The following is a 16,325-nucleotide window of genomic DNA, read 5'->3' on the forward strand; positions in this document are numbered from 1 at the left end:
GTACCAGATGATGAGACATCAATGTAGAGATACTAGAAATATGAAAATCCAAGAAAATATGACATCACCAAAAGAATACAGTAATTCTCACATACCAGGCCTTATAGAGCAGGAAACCCTTGAAATGATTGAAAGGAATTCCAAGCAACAACCTTAAGGAAACTCATTGAGATATGAGAAGACTCAGACAGCAAATGAAATGAGGAAAAAAATTCCAGGATATGAAGGAGGAGATTTACAAATAGATTAAGACCTTTAAAAAGAGCTTCAAGCAGACAGGAGGGGATGTCATGCTTTTCTCTCCCCTCAGGTCCTCATCTCTGGGAGATCTTGCTCAGGCTAGTTGACCACCAGCCAATCTTGGCCAATCCTCCTCTATCTCAGTCTGAAGTTCTCTCTTCTGCAACATTAAACAAAACAGGCAACGGACACAATATTTGCATAAAGAGAAACTTCTCATGGGTATTTTGTAATCATTTTATGTTCTGTTTGTGTCAACATGTCAACTTTACATTTCTGAGACATGTACACTGCTCTTGATATAATCTGCTTAATTGTTACATGGTTAATTTAATTTCATTTTTACAAAAAAGGAGAGAAAAATACTTTTATTGTGAATGTAGGAAGTTCCAAGATTATAAAAGACATTTTGATTAAGGACCACTTGAAACAACTGACAACAAATTTCCCAGTTAAGAGATGAGTTTACTCAGGATGAAATGCAAATAGCCTAATCCTCCAAAACACTTTGAAATAAGACTTTAAATTCTGTTAAGGGGATAAAAGGAATAACATCCATAAAAAGAGAAGAAGAGGCTATGAGATAAAACCAGGTAGATATGAATCAAGAAGAGATGGATATGGAAAAACTAAGAGAGAGTAAATATATCCAACTGGAGTTCTAGTATGAGGAGAAAGAAAGTGAGAGGAGATATTCAAAGAAGTAACGGAGGACAATTTTCCAGACTTGAAGAAAGATGTGAGCAGCCATATGAAGTGTGGAGCAGAATGAATACATTTGCATCTGTATGACAGGATACTTTGTTTTGGTTACAAGTCCATGGCATCGTTTGAAAGCAAATAGAGCAGAACCTAACATTGTAGGTGGGATTGACAGGGAAACTTCATTATTGGCCAACAGGGTGATTGCTTACTCCTTGAGGGGAATTCTCCGGTTCTATTGCACCAACAGGAAGTGGTGGGGTAATGGGGACAACCTGTGGCCTTGTTCTCTCCTGTTGTAATGAAAGCCTGGAAGTACCAGGGGCCAGTAAGTATATGAGGCTCAAACTCCCAAACAACTGTGAGAAAAGAAGGCCAGTGCTCAGGCCTGTATGGTGAGGTGTGTACGGAAAGGGATGTGTTGCCACTGTGGAAGGTCCAGGAGAGTGTGACCTCATGTAAGTCTGACCCACTTACTACCACAACCTCTGGTGCCCGGGTCCAGGTCCCTGGATGAGAGGTCACCTCCCTGTTACCCCTAGGGGGAGTATCTGCCTGGTATTTCTGTCCTCAGCACTTTCTTTCATCACCTTGACAATTTTGCCCAAAGAGCTGTGGTGCAAGACCTAAAATTAAGAGGCAGTATTATGTGCTGCTTTGGTATCTGATGAAATCAGAGGGGACCTGGAATATTCTAACCTCAAGTTGGTTTTTCCACTCCGCTCCCATGGATAAAATCCCTTCGCTAAAAAAACCTCCTTATTAAGGGACCAGGCACAGTTTCTGCTTCTCCCTGAGAGGTCGGTTTTATCTCCCTGCCAGCCTGCAGAATTCTTCCAAAAAGCCAATCTTATCCTCCTGTGGGAACCTGGGCGGCACCCCACCTCTGGGTACTCTAAATCCTGCCTCCTGCACCCCCCTTGATCTCTCTGTTCCCTAGGGCAACCCCCATGTGACCTTGGGTGGCCTGTGGTGTCCTCCTCCAGGCTATGAGTATATGTGAAGAGTAAGCTGCTGCTGATGTCATCTGTTCAGGGACGGGTGCGCCCTGTCTGGCCACGCTCATAACCCTAGGGTGGAAATCCCTCCTTCACTAATGCGGTGAAGAGGAGGCGATTCAAACAAGAACCTACGGGCTCTCACCCAGACGCCTTTCACCCCAGTTCCCTCTGACTGGAGTCCTGACAGAGAGGTGGAAAGCCCTGGGGGTGGAAAGCAGGAGGCCACATCCTAAAGAGTATTGGGTTTGAACCTCAGTTCTGCCATCAACTGGCTGATTGACCTTGGACATGTTCCTGTATCTCTCTTATCCCTTATATTGGTTAAGGATCAGTTATAAAACCAGGAAACACTCTAGCTGGTTTAGACAGGAAGTCATTATCGGGATTATGTCTCTTACAAAATCACTCAAATGCCTGATGGATGCGGCTGTGAACTGAGTATTGGAAAAACTTCCTCTCCCTGAATCACACTGCCTTGGTCACAAATCAGGAAGCTAAATGAGTGGTGAACCCTAAATCACACCCAGAGCCCCAGCTTCAGAGGGTCTGGAAAAAGTAGCTTTTAATGTCCTAGCCTCTGCCTTATAGAGAGGTACACAAAAAAGAGGTTTAAATGAATGTTCAATGAGTTGATCTATAGATTCTGCCATTGTCTCTAATCTTTGTCTTGGAAATAGTTTCCTGGGATCTCTGGGTGGGCTGGGAATGGCCGTGGTGCTGCTGCATAGAGTCAAGCTCAGAGTTGCATCACAGTCAGAGCCACAGTCCCTCTAAGGTTATCTAGAGACGTGGTTTCCAACCCTGCTAGACCCAATGCCTTCCTGTTTTTAGTACCAAATCTTTGGTCATGCCCTTTTACTGATCTGAAATAAAATCTATGCCTAATTATATATTGCATTCAGTTATTGACATTCAATGCTATAACCCACAGTTATGTACAATCAATTATGCTTCAATAAAAAAATTTATACCAATTATAACTTACCTACACATGGTCTTGGGGCTGGAGGGTGGTGGGAGGAAAGGAGAGAAGTGAGAGAGGTAATGGGATTTGTGGCTTTCCTCTCTCAGTAAGAACAGAGGGATTTGAAAGGGAAGGAGCCACCCAAGGTCTAGGGCCAACTCCTCTGCCTTCCCTTCTCCCTCCTTCCCCCTCTGCCTTCTCCCAGCTCCTCAACATCTTCGAATGAAAAGAAAAAAAAGGTAATAATAAATTAGCTAATTATTAAAAACAACAGAGGGCTTTGAGTGAGACAGCTCCTAGCTTGTATCATAGATGTGTGAGTTGTTAGCTCCTCGTTGCTGGGCAGGTGACTTCACCTCTCTGAGCTCCAGGTTCTTCCTGCACCAATCCTCACTGCACCTACAACTGAGAACGTTGCTATTGTTGGTCAGGTTTAGCACTTCTATTGGGTCCTGTTCAGAAATTAAGGTCGCACACACATGGGGTGTGTCTCCTTGATTTCATTTATAAGGAAGTTGTAACAAGAATCTGGACTGAACTGCTCCAATGGCTGCCAGCTGTGACCAGTCCCTCCTCTCTTTTTGTCTTTTCTGGATTCAAGAAGAAACTTAAAACCTGTAGTAGAACAGAAGTTACAAGAAACAAAGGGGAAGGAATGATGAGAAGTTAGTCTTAACATTTCAGGCGCTGAAAACCTTTTGAAAGGAGATAGAGGTAGTGATTGCCCAGCATTGTAAGTGCAATTAATTCCATGCAATTGTAAACTTATAAATGCTTAAAATGACAAGTCTTAGGTTGTATGATGTTTTACCACAATAAAAAGATGGAAAGAAAGAAAAAATAAAACCTCTAGGACCATCTGATTTTAAACAAAAATGACAAGAAAAACACTCTGACTGAGGTACAGTGACGTTATTAAGAAATTAAGAAGTCTTAGGCCTTCTGCGTTTGAATTGGTTTTCTTCCTTAATTCTATTTCAGTATTTCTTTCTTCAAAAATGCTAAAGTACATAATACAATGAATAAGTGACTTTAAATAAAAAAATTTGAAATAGTAATTAAATCTCTCCCTTCCTAAAGAAAAGAGGTTAGGATGTTTTTATTTGGTAATTAAATCTCTTCTTTTAAAAATGGAAATGGTATAAAATGTACTTATTTTTTATGAAACATACAAGACAGAGAAAATTTCTATCCCAAACTATTTCAGAGTCTAAAAAAGGGAAAAGCAAAGACAGAAAGTTTTGTGGTATTTATCTCTGATACTATACCTTTAATATCATAATCAGAGTTTAAGAGAAGAAACCTACAGAACTTATGTTTTTCTTATGAAGATAGATGGGAAAATCTTAATTAAAATGTTAGGGGACTGTCAGTGTTAACTTTTATGAAGTTGGTAAATGTACGGTGGTAATATAAAAGAATAATGCATTCGTAGGAAACACACACTGAAGTATTCATGGAAAAAGGAGCACAATGTGTAGAACTTAGTCTCAATGGTCAGAATAAAACATTCTATTCTCTGTCATGCACATGCCTGAAAAAGAATGATAAAAGAAATGTGACATAATGTTAACATTTAGTGAATTTTAATGAATGGAATATGGCAATTCTTTGTACTATTCTTCCAATTTTTTCTGTACATTGGTACAGAAAATCCTGCCAGTGACACCAAATGCTGAGCTAGGGCTAGGGTCTGGTGCTCACAGACCCCTCGAGCCCATTTACAGACCCTTCACACACAGGTCTATGAGCTACGTAACCGGCAAAAAGGTCCTTGGGGACTTGGTTGAAGAAGGAATAGTACCGCACAACACTAAGAGTTAGGCGGTACAAAGAAGAAACTCAGAAGCTCAACTGCTAGCAGCAAAGCCCAAAGAACAACTGAAACTGAGCAGCTGCCAGCAGAGTAAACATGCTCTATTGTTAGACGTGAGCTCTCTGCTCCCAGCCTGCTTCACTAACTGCAGAACACACAAAAGCCATCAACTAGAAAGATACATGGGTGCACATGCACACTAATTCCACCCCCACACAACTTGTTTACAGGAAATGTGCTGCTCAACCCCCCAGCCAGACCTGAGCTGAGAGAGCCTGACTAAATTATTCTATTTTCCCCACAATCCACCCCTTCAGGGTCCCTCACCATACACTCTACGCGTTAAAAATCATCTGCGATGTTCCCTTAGTGAGGATAAATGATGCTTTTATTTATATAACCTATTGTCTGTTTGATATGGCTTAAGGCTTGTGCTCAAGGCTTGTCCTGTAGTTCTGTCCTTTATTCACACATGTCCAGTTGGTAGTCATTTTTGGTGTGATTTTCCATGGGAATCTAGTATTCATACTGATGTGAAGTTCAGTGCATATTCAGTAGATGATAATGCTAATGTATGTATGTACCCAGTCAACTCTGGTGCGGTACCTGCAGCCAGAACACCATGGGTGAAAAGAGAGAAGGGTTATTGGTACCAGTAGGGGAAGTTCTTGCTCCTCTGGTAAGATACATGCCAGTTTGCCATCCTGAGAAAGGCTGGTTGTGGGAGTAGGTATCTTACATGGTTTATAGCATACTTTGTCTGCTAACACTCTGGGATCTATAGGTTCTACATGTAATGGTATAGGGGAACTCATAATTGGCCATAATGATACTACAAATGTGCCCTTTAGAATAGAATACTTATCTGTTCCAGGCCATGTTATCTTTATGCGAGGAAGCCAGGTACTTGTCACCCAAGGTGAAACTTGCAAGCCTTCCTCTAATCCTTTTCCCCATGGCCCTATTAAGCCAACCCAGCTCATATGGGGGGCTTTTATTCTCCAAGGCCATTCCCATTGTACTGTCTGTCCCTGTTGCAAACAGGTTGGGGCTGGTAAGAGAATATTTTCATTCTTACCATATCCTGGCTTCGAAAGCTCACTTTAGTAGTGACTTGTAGTTGTATAGGTGCTGCAGCCCTATGCAACAGAGCTGCCACTGGAGAGGGTCTGCCCCTGCGGGGTCTCTCATTTAGAATCCTGACTGTCTGCCATAATCGCCATGCCCACCCCTTCAGGGATGGGGGTTGGGTAGATAGCCTTAGTCCCTTTTTTAAAAGACCATTGTACTGTTCAGTCATTCCCACTGTCTGGGGATGACATGGCACATGTAATTTCCACTGAATGGACAACTGGGAGGCCCATCTCTGAACCCCATGTCTAGTAAAGTGGGTTCCATTATCACTCTGTATGACTATAGGCTGGCCATACATAGCAGTAAGGCTATTCAATGCCTTCACAGTGTTTACCTGGTCTGGGGCCTTACGAGGCCATACAAACAGAAGACCAGTAACTCTCTGACTTTGGCAGTGGTCCCACAAGATCCACCTACCACTGTGTCAGGGACACTCTCACATGAGTTATCTGCCCATCAGGGGCACCCGTCTGCTCATCAGGAACACATCTGCCCATCGGGGCATTTTTTTCTCAGGTTTATGTGGCACCCGGCAAGCCATTGACCACCTGGTATTACAGCCAGCATGCTGCATTCTCCAGTGCAGCCACCCAGCTACATCAGCTGCTGGAGCTCTCTCCAGCCACCTTACTTAGCCAGCACATCAGCTTCATTGCCAATTCAACATGCTCTAACCAACTGAACTAACCAACTTGCCCACTTGGTACTTTTTCAAAGATCAGTTGGCTGTAAATACATGGATTGAGTTCTGTGTTCTCTACTCTGTTCCATTGGTCTGGTTGTCTGTTTTTATTCCAGTACCATGCTCTTTTGGTATATTTTAACAACATATAGCCTATACCTATTTTGTTGAGAGTTTTTATCATGAAGGATGTTGAATTTTTTTAAATGCTTTTTCTGTTCAATTGAAATAATCATATAGTTTTCGTCTTTCTGTTAGTGTGCTGCATTATGTTTATTGATTTGCTTATGTTAAACCATCCTCAAATCTTTGGGATAAGTCTCAATTATAGTGAATGATCTTATTAATATGATGTTAAATTCTGTTTGCTAATATCTTGTGGAGAATATTTGCATCTATGTGTATCAAGGATATTGGCTTGTAGTTTTCTTTCTTTTGTTGTGTCGTCCATTTTTGGAATCAGGGCAATGCCAGTCTTACAAAATCAGTTTAGATGTATTATGTTCTCTTAAGTTTTTAAAAATAATATCAAAAGACTTGGTATTAATTCTTTTTTAAAAGTTCGGTAGAATTTACCACTGAAGTCATCAAGCCCAGGACTTTATGTTTGTTTGTTTGTTTTTGATGGAAGACTTTGTGTTACTGATTCAATTTCCTTTCTCATTATTGGTCTGTTCAGATTTTCTATTTCCTTATAATTTCTTCTAGGTAGAGCGTCTATGTCCAGAAATTTATCCATTTCTTCTTTGTCACCAAGTTTGTTGGTATAGAGTTGTTCATAATAAAATCTTATGATTCTTTGTATTGCTCTGATAGCAGTTGTACTGTCTGTATTTTACATCTGATATTTAAACATTCATGCACTTATATTAAAATGTGCATTGCTGCTGGAAACATAAAATGGTGCAGACTTTGTGGAAAACAGTTTGGCAGGTCTTTGAAGAGTTAAACATAAAATTACTATGTGACCCATCGATTCTACATCAAAGGTTTTACCCAAGAGAATTGAAAACATATGTTCGTGAAAAAATTTGCACATGAATGTTCATAGCAGCATTATTAATAATAGGTAAAACTGTAAGCGTTCTAAATGACTATAAAATGGTTAAATAGATAACCAACAGTGGTATATCCATACAGTGGAATCTTATTCAGACATAAAAAGAAGAGAGAGAAAAAGAGATAAAGATGCATCCTACTACATGAATGAACTTGGAAAACATACTGAATGATGAAATCCAGGCACAATAGGCCACATATTTAATGTTTCCAGCAATATAAAATGCCCGGAATAGGTAAATCCATAAAAAGCAGATTAATGATTTTTAATGGATGTGTAAAAGTTGGAAGAAGAATTAAATACCATTAGATATAGGGTTTTTTCATGGGGTAAGAAAAAAATGTTCTGGAATTTTAAATGTGGTAAGTGTTGTACAACCTTGTCAAAATCCTGAAAACTACTAATTCCTACACTTTAATAGGTGAATGTTATGGCTACTTTCTCAATAAGTAAGTAACACAAATAGTTAATGCATAATTAAAGACATACAGGTTAAACACAAACAGCACGATATCACTTCTGATTCTGTAAATAAAGTTTATTGAGATAAAGCTATATTGATTTAAGTATTATCTATGAGTGTGTTTGTCCCCCAGTGCTAAAGATGAGGAGATGCAATAAAGATCTCAGGCACATAAAACCTAAAATATTAACTGCCTAGCAGCTGACTGAAAAAAATTACTTCTTTTCCCCATAAAGCCACTAATTTTTAATAATTTGACATATTTACTTTATTTCTCTCTATATTCACATTCATACAGTTTTATTTTTCCTGAACTATAATAAAGTTAGTGAAAGCATAATTGTCTTTCTCTCTTAAATACTTCTGCATATAATTTCTTTTTTTATTGAAACATATTTGATTGTATATATGTCAGGTAAAGCATTGAATATAAATACCTGTGTGCAATAGGTGATGCTCAAATCAAGATAATTAGTATATTCAAATTTACACAATGTAATCATTTTTGTAGCCTTTATCAATTTCTCACTAACCCCCCTCCCCCTTGACCACCTCTGGTGGCTTCAGGTTTGTTCTCTCTTTTTGAACCTTCAACAAATTATTGTGATTGTTGTTTCTTTTTTTCTTTCTTTCTTTCTTTTTTATTTATCTGTTATAATGTCTCCTTTTTCATTTCTGATTTTTGTTATTTGGGTAATCTCTCTTCTTTTTTTTTTTTAGTTAGCCTCACTAATGGTTTGTCTTTTGTTTATCTTCTCAAAAAACCCCACTTTTTTTACATTGATTTTTTCATATTTTTGGGGGGAGTGTATCTATTTCATTTAGTTCTGCTGTGATTGTAATTTTGGGGTTGGACTGCTCTTGCTTTTTAGTTGTTTGAGGTGTAGCATTGTTATTATTTGAAATCTTTCTGTCTTATGCAATCATTTATTTCAAAGAGGTTCCCTCTTAGTACTGCTTTTGCAATATTCCACAGGTTTTCGTATGATGTGTCTTTAGTTTCATTAGTTTCAATAATTTTTCTGATTTCCTGTTTAATTTCTCTTGGATCCAAAGGTCATTCAGGAGCATATTGTTTACTTTCCATGTATTTGTATAGTTTCCAGAGTTTCACTTGTTATTAATTTCTAGTTTTAATCCACTGTGGTATGAAAAGATCTTGAAGTGATTTCAATTTATTAAAATTTGTTGAGACTTGATTAGTGCCCTAACATGTGGTCTCTCGTGGAGAATTTTCCATGTGCTGATGAGAATGTATATTCTGTAGCTGTTGGGTGAAATGTTCCATAGATATCTGCCAGGTCCAATTGGTCTGAAGTGTAGTTTAAATTCTGTGTTTCCCTTTTGATTTGTTGCTTAAATGATTTGTACAACGCTGAGAGAGGGGTTTTGTGAGGAAAACAGAGTAGTATAGTCGGGCCCCCTCACCTCAGGTCCAGTTGGGGGTGGTGCAGCACATTCTTTGTAAACAAGTTGTGGGGGGGGTGGAGTTAGTGCTGCATGCAGGCCCAGGTACTTTTAGCATGTTACTATTCTTGTGTGATCTTCAATGTGTGTGAGGCAGTGGCTCTGAACTGCTTGTCTGTAGAGCTCAGGTCTAAAAATAGAGCATGTTTACTTTGCTGGCAGCTGCTCAGTTTCTCTTTGGACTGCCTAACTCTTAGATGTGTGTGTGCTGAATAAAGACGATTCTTTCTTTAACCAAGGTTCCAAGGACCTTTTCCTGTTACCTAGCTCATAGACCTGCATGTGAAGAGTTTATCTAAGGCAGTTGTGCAGGTTGTACATGTACCTCTCATCCCCAGGTGTGCTACTGCATATGGCAGCATAATTCCACTTGTGGCTGGGGCCACAAGGTTGCAGGACTGTGCTTGCTCACCTCTTTCCCTGGGCTCTGCTGGTGACTCTCCTTGTGTCAATGCAGTCGAGACTCAGTGGATTGCCTGCATTGAGGTAGTGGCTGCTGCAGTGGCAGCAAGCTTCTCTTATGGCAGAAGTCACTGTGGTGGTGGCTGTGGGGACTACCCATGCAGCAGCAGTGTCTGTGGCAGTGGCAGTCCCCAGGTGTGCTTTGTGCTGTCCTGCTGCTTGGGCGGAGGGCTGCTTACTGAAAAAATTTGTTGAAACCTATGTCAAAGCAACTTCATTTGTAATTAAAAACCTGTCTGAGAAGAAAATGGCTGGTTAAGGTGGTTTCAAATGTGAATGCTATCAAACATTTAGAAATTATACATTCTACAAAAACCTTTTAAGAAAACAGAAGAGGACAAAACACATTTCAGCTTGATTTATGAGGCCAGGATAACTCTGATACCAAACCCTAAAAAGGACATTACAAAGAAATTAAATTACACTCCAGCTTCTCTGATTAGCATAGCCACAAATACTCTTAACCAAGTTTCCAAAAGTTGACTCCTGCAATATGTTAAATAGAAAACACACCAAGACCAAGTAGGAAATATTCCAGGATATGTTTCACATTATTGACTCACTTTACTGACATGATGAAAAATTTGTATAATCATCTTGATAGATGCACAGAAACCCTTTGACAAATTTCATACCCATTCATGATGAAATACATCTTTATACTGATAACTTTCTTTACATCTCTCTCTCCTACCTACGACTTCCTTTCTATTTTGTTTCTATTTTCTTCCTAAATTCTTCTTTAAAAATGACTTTAAGTAAACTCTGAATTCAGACAAAATTATCCTTTTTTTCAATAAATAACACATTTCTATGCCTTTCTTAATATTTCTTATCCAGAACAAATCTTACTTTTTTTGATACACTTTGTATACAGAATTCTACATATTACTTAGATGTAACTCTTATAGCTTTAAATTTTTGTTAAAATTTAGGAAGAAAGCAATTCAAAACAGTTTTGTTACATGTCAGTATTTCATAAATGAGAACCATGTTATAATTTTAGAATCATGTTTTCCCCAAGTGTAATTGTTATGTATATTAATAGATCTAAATGCATTCAGCCTTGCTAGAAAATTTAAGAGGAGAGTACAAAGTTATATTTATGTTATGCCCATTTGTGTTTAGTTTTTAATTTTATTTTAATTAAAAATGACCCAGGGATTGGCCAGTTAGCTCAGTTGGTTAGAGTGGGTTGCTAATAACACCAAAGTCCTGTGTTCAATCCCAGTAACAGCAAGACATCATCAACAACAAAAAACTGAAAAAATAAAAAAATAAAAGAAAATGACCCAGACCTTTAATGAGTATCTATATTTAACTTAACATAACTCTAAGATTTTAAGGTGCACAAAAATTTTATTTATAAACATTTATCTCATTTCTCTTTATCTAATTTATTTATTTATAACACCTAGATTACTTGCAAGAACTGAGATATTAGACAAGGCTAGTCATCATTTCAAGTTATTTCCGTTTAATCATTTTCATAACCTGTGAATATCAAGTTTTTACCTGTGTAAAAACCTTAAAGTTAAATACACAGGTATTTTGCTCATAACTCATAAAATACAGCTGCTTTCATTAAACCAACAATATTAGTATTTCTTATTGAAGAATTACCCCAAAAGAGCTCATTCTGTTTTAGGATGTGTTTATTATTCTGTGACATTTAAACCTCTGCAGACACAAATTTAATTGTGTCTGAGCAGTAAACTCAGACAAAAATGTTTGCTGACAATTTGAAAGACATTTCTATTTTTATTTTCTCAATAAATTTAAAAACCAGCATGTTTACTAAAGATTTACGTATGTCACATGAACTAATAGTATTTGGTTTAGTTATCATATACTTAGCATTTTATAATTGAGTGATTACTTATCTAAGCCAATTTGAATGTTATTCCATGAGAGATTTCTGCCCTACTGTGCCACACATTTATCTGGTAGACCAAACACAACATAATCATGTACGTATGTGAAAATATGTACCACACAACCACACAGAAAACTTACAGATTTCATTGTAGAACTTTAGTCATGAGATTGTAAAACAAACTAGCCAATTTATAAAAAGACAGTTGGATTTAAATAGTGTTTCAGAGGAAATGGGAGCTGCTCAAATAACCAAATTTTATTAGCCCTGGTGGGTATTCTAATGAAGACTGTTGGATGAGATTTTGATAAAGCAGTTTTTGTATCAGTTTGATTTATTTAAAAATACTTTTTTCCTTTCTGATTCAGTTTCAAATGAATTTAGGGGTTAAATACTCAAATGTTTATGTATTAGCTAGAACTGGCTGGATTGTATGAGAGAAACAAAATCTCCAAGTGCCATTGAAATCTTTACAAATCTCTTCGTTTGCCAGTTCAGTTTGCTTGGTTAGTCCATGAGAACAGGAGAGCATTTTTAAGAGTTTATTATCAATATCATCATTATTATCATTTTCATTATTATCTTTTTGCCTCTTTCTGGCCCATGTGTGGCAGTGAAATGAATTGCTGTGCTGGACTAAGACTCTTTATATAATTGCTCTAAACTCAAGATTATGACCTGTTACACTGAGAACCTAACTTCATAACCATTAATCTAGTTGTTTTCTTTTAGATTATTAATCCTTCCATTAACTGTTCTATCACTCTAAGCAATTGCTAGTCAGGAAACCTAAACTTACATTGCCAGAAAGTATCTAGATTTCTAGGTTATGGATTACCATTGAGCTGTTGTAATTTCTAACTGTTAATTTGACAACCATTTAAGACTGTTTGAATCTAAGCTGGAATGCCATAAGCAGTGAGTTGTCTCTCAACACCTGCAGAGAGTCAACAGCGTAGACTCAGAGGGCTCAAGTGATTACTACACGGTAGTTCCAAGAATCATTGATTCTTCCCCAAAGGGGATCTTACACCCATCCCAAAGGAGGTCCCTCTTCCGTACACAATTTATGTCAATCTGAATTGCAAACAGAGAGAGACTCTCTAAAAGAAAATTATGAGTTCCTGCCACCCAGAGAGGCCTGAGAGCCATTGGGCCCACATGCTTCAAGTGAGCCATGCTGGAAAAAGCAGGTGGGACCTCCAGCCCAGGTCAGCCCCCACCACTTAGGCCCAAGAGCTGCTGGGCCCACATGCTCCAAGTCAGCCATGCTGAAAGAGGCAGGTGCCATGAGATCCCTACCTCAGGCCAAACCCTGCTGCCCAGAGAGGCCCAAGAGCCACCAGGTCCACACACCCTGAGTCAACCATGCCAGAAGAAGAAGGTGATGTGGGACCCCCAGCTCAGGCCAGTCCCCACCACACAGAGAGGCATGAGAGCCACTGGGCCCACATTCCCTGACTCCGCTGCACCAGAACAGGCAGGCACTGGGGGACCCCTAACCCAGTTCAGTCCCTGCTGCCCAGAGAGGCCTGAGAGCCACCAGACCCACATGACCCGAGCTAGCCATGCCAGAAGAGGCAGTCACCACTGGACCCTCAGCTCAGGCAAGTTCCCACTGCCCAGAATTGGCAGTCTCTTCAAGATCCAGGCCAGACATCAGGGTGGAACGAGTGGACCATGATAGTCCTGCCACAATGACTAAACACCAAAGGAAAGACACCAGAAATATGAAAAATCAAGAAAGTACGTCACCACCAAAGGAAAATAATAACTCTCAAGCTCTAGATCCTATAGAACAAGAAGTCCTTCAAATGACTGACAAGGAATTTAGAGCAACAATTCTAAGGAAACTAAATGAGATACTAAAAAACTCAGTTAGGCAACACAATGAAATGAGAAAAAAGTATACAGGATCTAAAAGAAGAAATGTACAAAGATATCAATGCCCTGAAAAAGAATGTAGCAGAGCTTGTGGAGCTGAAGGATTCATTCAATGAAATAGAAAACACAACAGAGAGTCTGAGCAGAAGGCTAGAACAAGCAGAAGAGAGAATTTCTGACCTTGAAGACAGGCTGTGTGAATTAATACAGGCAGACCAGAAAAAAGAAAAAGAATTTAGAAACTTGAAGAAAATGTAAGAGAGATAACCTTAAGTGCTCAAACTGTGAATCATTGGTATTCCAGACGGCGAGGAAAAAGGAAAAGGCATCAGAAACATATTCAATGAAATAATAGCAGAAAACTTCCCAGGTATAGAGAAAGTCACAGATCTTCAGATTGAGGGGCCCCAAAGATCCCCAAAATATTAAACCCAAAAAGGTCCTCTCCAAGACATGTTATAGGCAAACTGGCAAAACTCAAAGACAAACAGAGAATCTTAAAAGCTGCAAGAGAGAAGTAGCAAGTCACCTATAAGGGAGCCCCAATCAGATTAACATCAGACTTTCCATTAGAAACCCTAAAAGCCAGAAAAGAATGGGATGATATATTCAAAACACTAAAGGACAAAAATTGCCAGCCAAGACTACTTTACCCAGCAAGGCTATCCTTCTGAAATGAAGGACGAATAGTATATTTCTCACACAAACCAAATCTGTGGGAGTTCACTACCACACAACTAGCCCTACAGGAAGTTCTCAAGGAAGTACTGGGTTAGACACCACAAAAACAACCATCACTGCCATGAATACTCAAGAAAGAGCAATACCTACCAGAAAAACAAAAATGCTAACAGAAGAGGGAAAAAAAATTAGTTTATCACCACAAGAAACCAACGAATACAGAAGACAAACAGAAAATCAGAAAGAAGGGGCCAAAAGGTACTTAAGACATCTAAACTAAACTGAATAAAATATTAGGAGTAAATCAACACCTTTCAATAATAACTCTAAATGTAAAGGGACTAAATTCCCCACTCAAGAGACACAGACTGACTGACTGGATTAAAAAGATGGACCCAACAATATGCTGTCTTCAAGAGACTCATCTCACCTGTAAAGACACACATAGACTAAGAGTGAAAGGATAGAAAAAGATATACCATGCAAACAGAAAGAAAATACAAGCCAGAATAGCTATTCTTACATCAGATAAAATAGACTTTAAAGCAAAAACCATAAAAAGAGATAGAGAAGGCCACTATATAATGATGAAAGGATTTATCCATCAAGAAGACATAACAATCATATATATATATGCACCAAATGTCAGAGCAGCCAGATTTATAAAGCAAACACTATTAGATCTAAAGAATGAGATGGACACTAACAGTGTAATAGTGGGGGACCTGAACACCCCACTCTCAAAATTGGACAGATCATCTAGGCAAAAAATCAACAGAGAAACACAAGATCTGAACAACACTTTAGAACAATTAGACTTGGCAGATATCTACAGAACATTCCATCTGACAATCTCAGAATATTCATTCTTCTTATCAGCACATGGAACATTCTCCAGGATAGACCACATGTTAGGTCACAAATCAAGTCTCAACAAACTCAAAAGAATTGGAATTATGCCATGTATTTTTTTCAGATGACAATGGATTAAAATTAGAAATCAATAACAAACAAAACTCTGGAAACTATACAAACACATGGAAATTAAGCAACATTCTACTTAATGACATACGGGTCAGAGAAGAAATTAAACAGGAAATCAAAAAAAATTCTTGAAAATAATGAAACATCACACCAAAACCTGTGGGATACTGCAAAAGCAGTACTAAGGGGGAAATTTATTGCATTAAATGCTTACTTCAGAAGAATGGAAAGAAGGCAAATAAACAACCTAGCACATCACCTTAAAGATGGAGTAAAACAAGAACAATCCAAACCCAAAGTTAGTAGACAGAAAGAAAGATCAGAGCAGAACTAAATGAAGTAGAAACCTGAAAAGTGATACAAAAGATCAATGGAACAAAAAGTTGGTTTTTTGAAAAGATAAATAAAATTGACAAATCTATAGCAAGGCTGACTAGGAAAAGAAGAGACAAGACTGAAATAACAAAAATTAGAAATGAAAAAGGTAATATTACAACTGACACCTCAGAAATACAAGGAGTCATTAGAGACTACTATAAACAGCTATATGCCAACAAATTTGAAAATCTGGAGGAAATGGATAAATTTCTGGACACACACAAACTACCAAAACTGAGCCAAGAAGATATAGAAAATTTGAACAGACCGATAACAATAAAAGAGACTGAAACTGTTATCAGAAGGCTCCCAACAAAGAAAAGCCCAGGACCGGATGGGTTCACTGCAGAGTTCTACCAAGCCTTCAAAGAGGAACTGATACAGAATTCTCTACAAACTATTCTAAAAGATTGAAACAGAGGCAATTTTCCCAAACTCATTCTATGAGGCAAATATCACCCTGATACCAAAAGCAAACAAAGATACATCAGAAATAGAAAATTACAGGCCAATATCCCTGGTGAAAATAGA

Source organism: Cynocephalus volans, chromosome 1 (genome assembly GCF_027409185.1).
Source record: "Cynocephalus volans isolate mCynVol1 chromosome 1, mCynVol1.pri, whole genome shotgun sequence".
In the NCBI taxonomy this organism is placed as follows: Eukaryota; Metazoa; Chordata; class Mammalia; order Dermoptera; family Cynocephalidae; genus Cynocephalus; species Cynocephalus volans.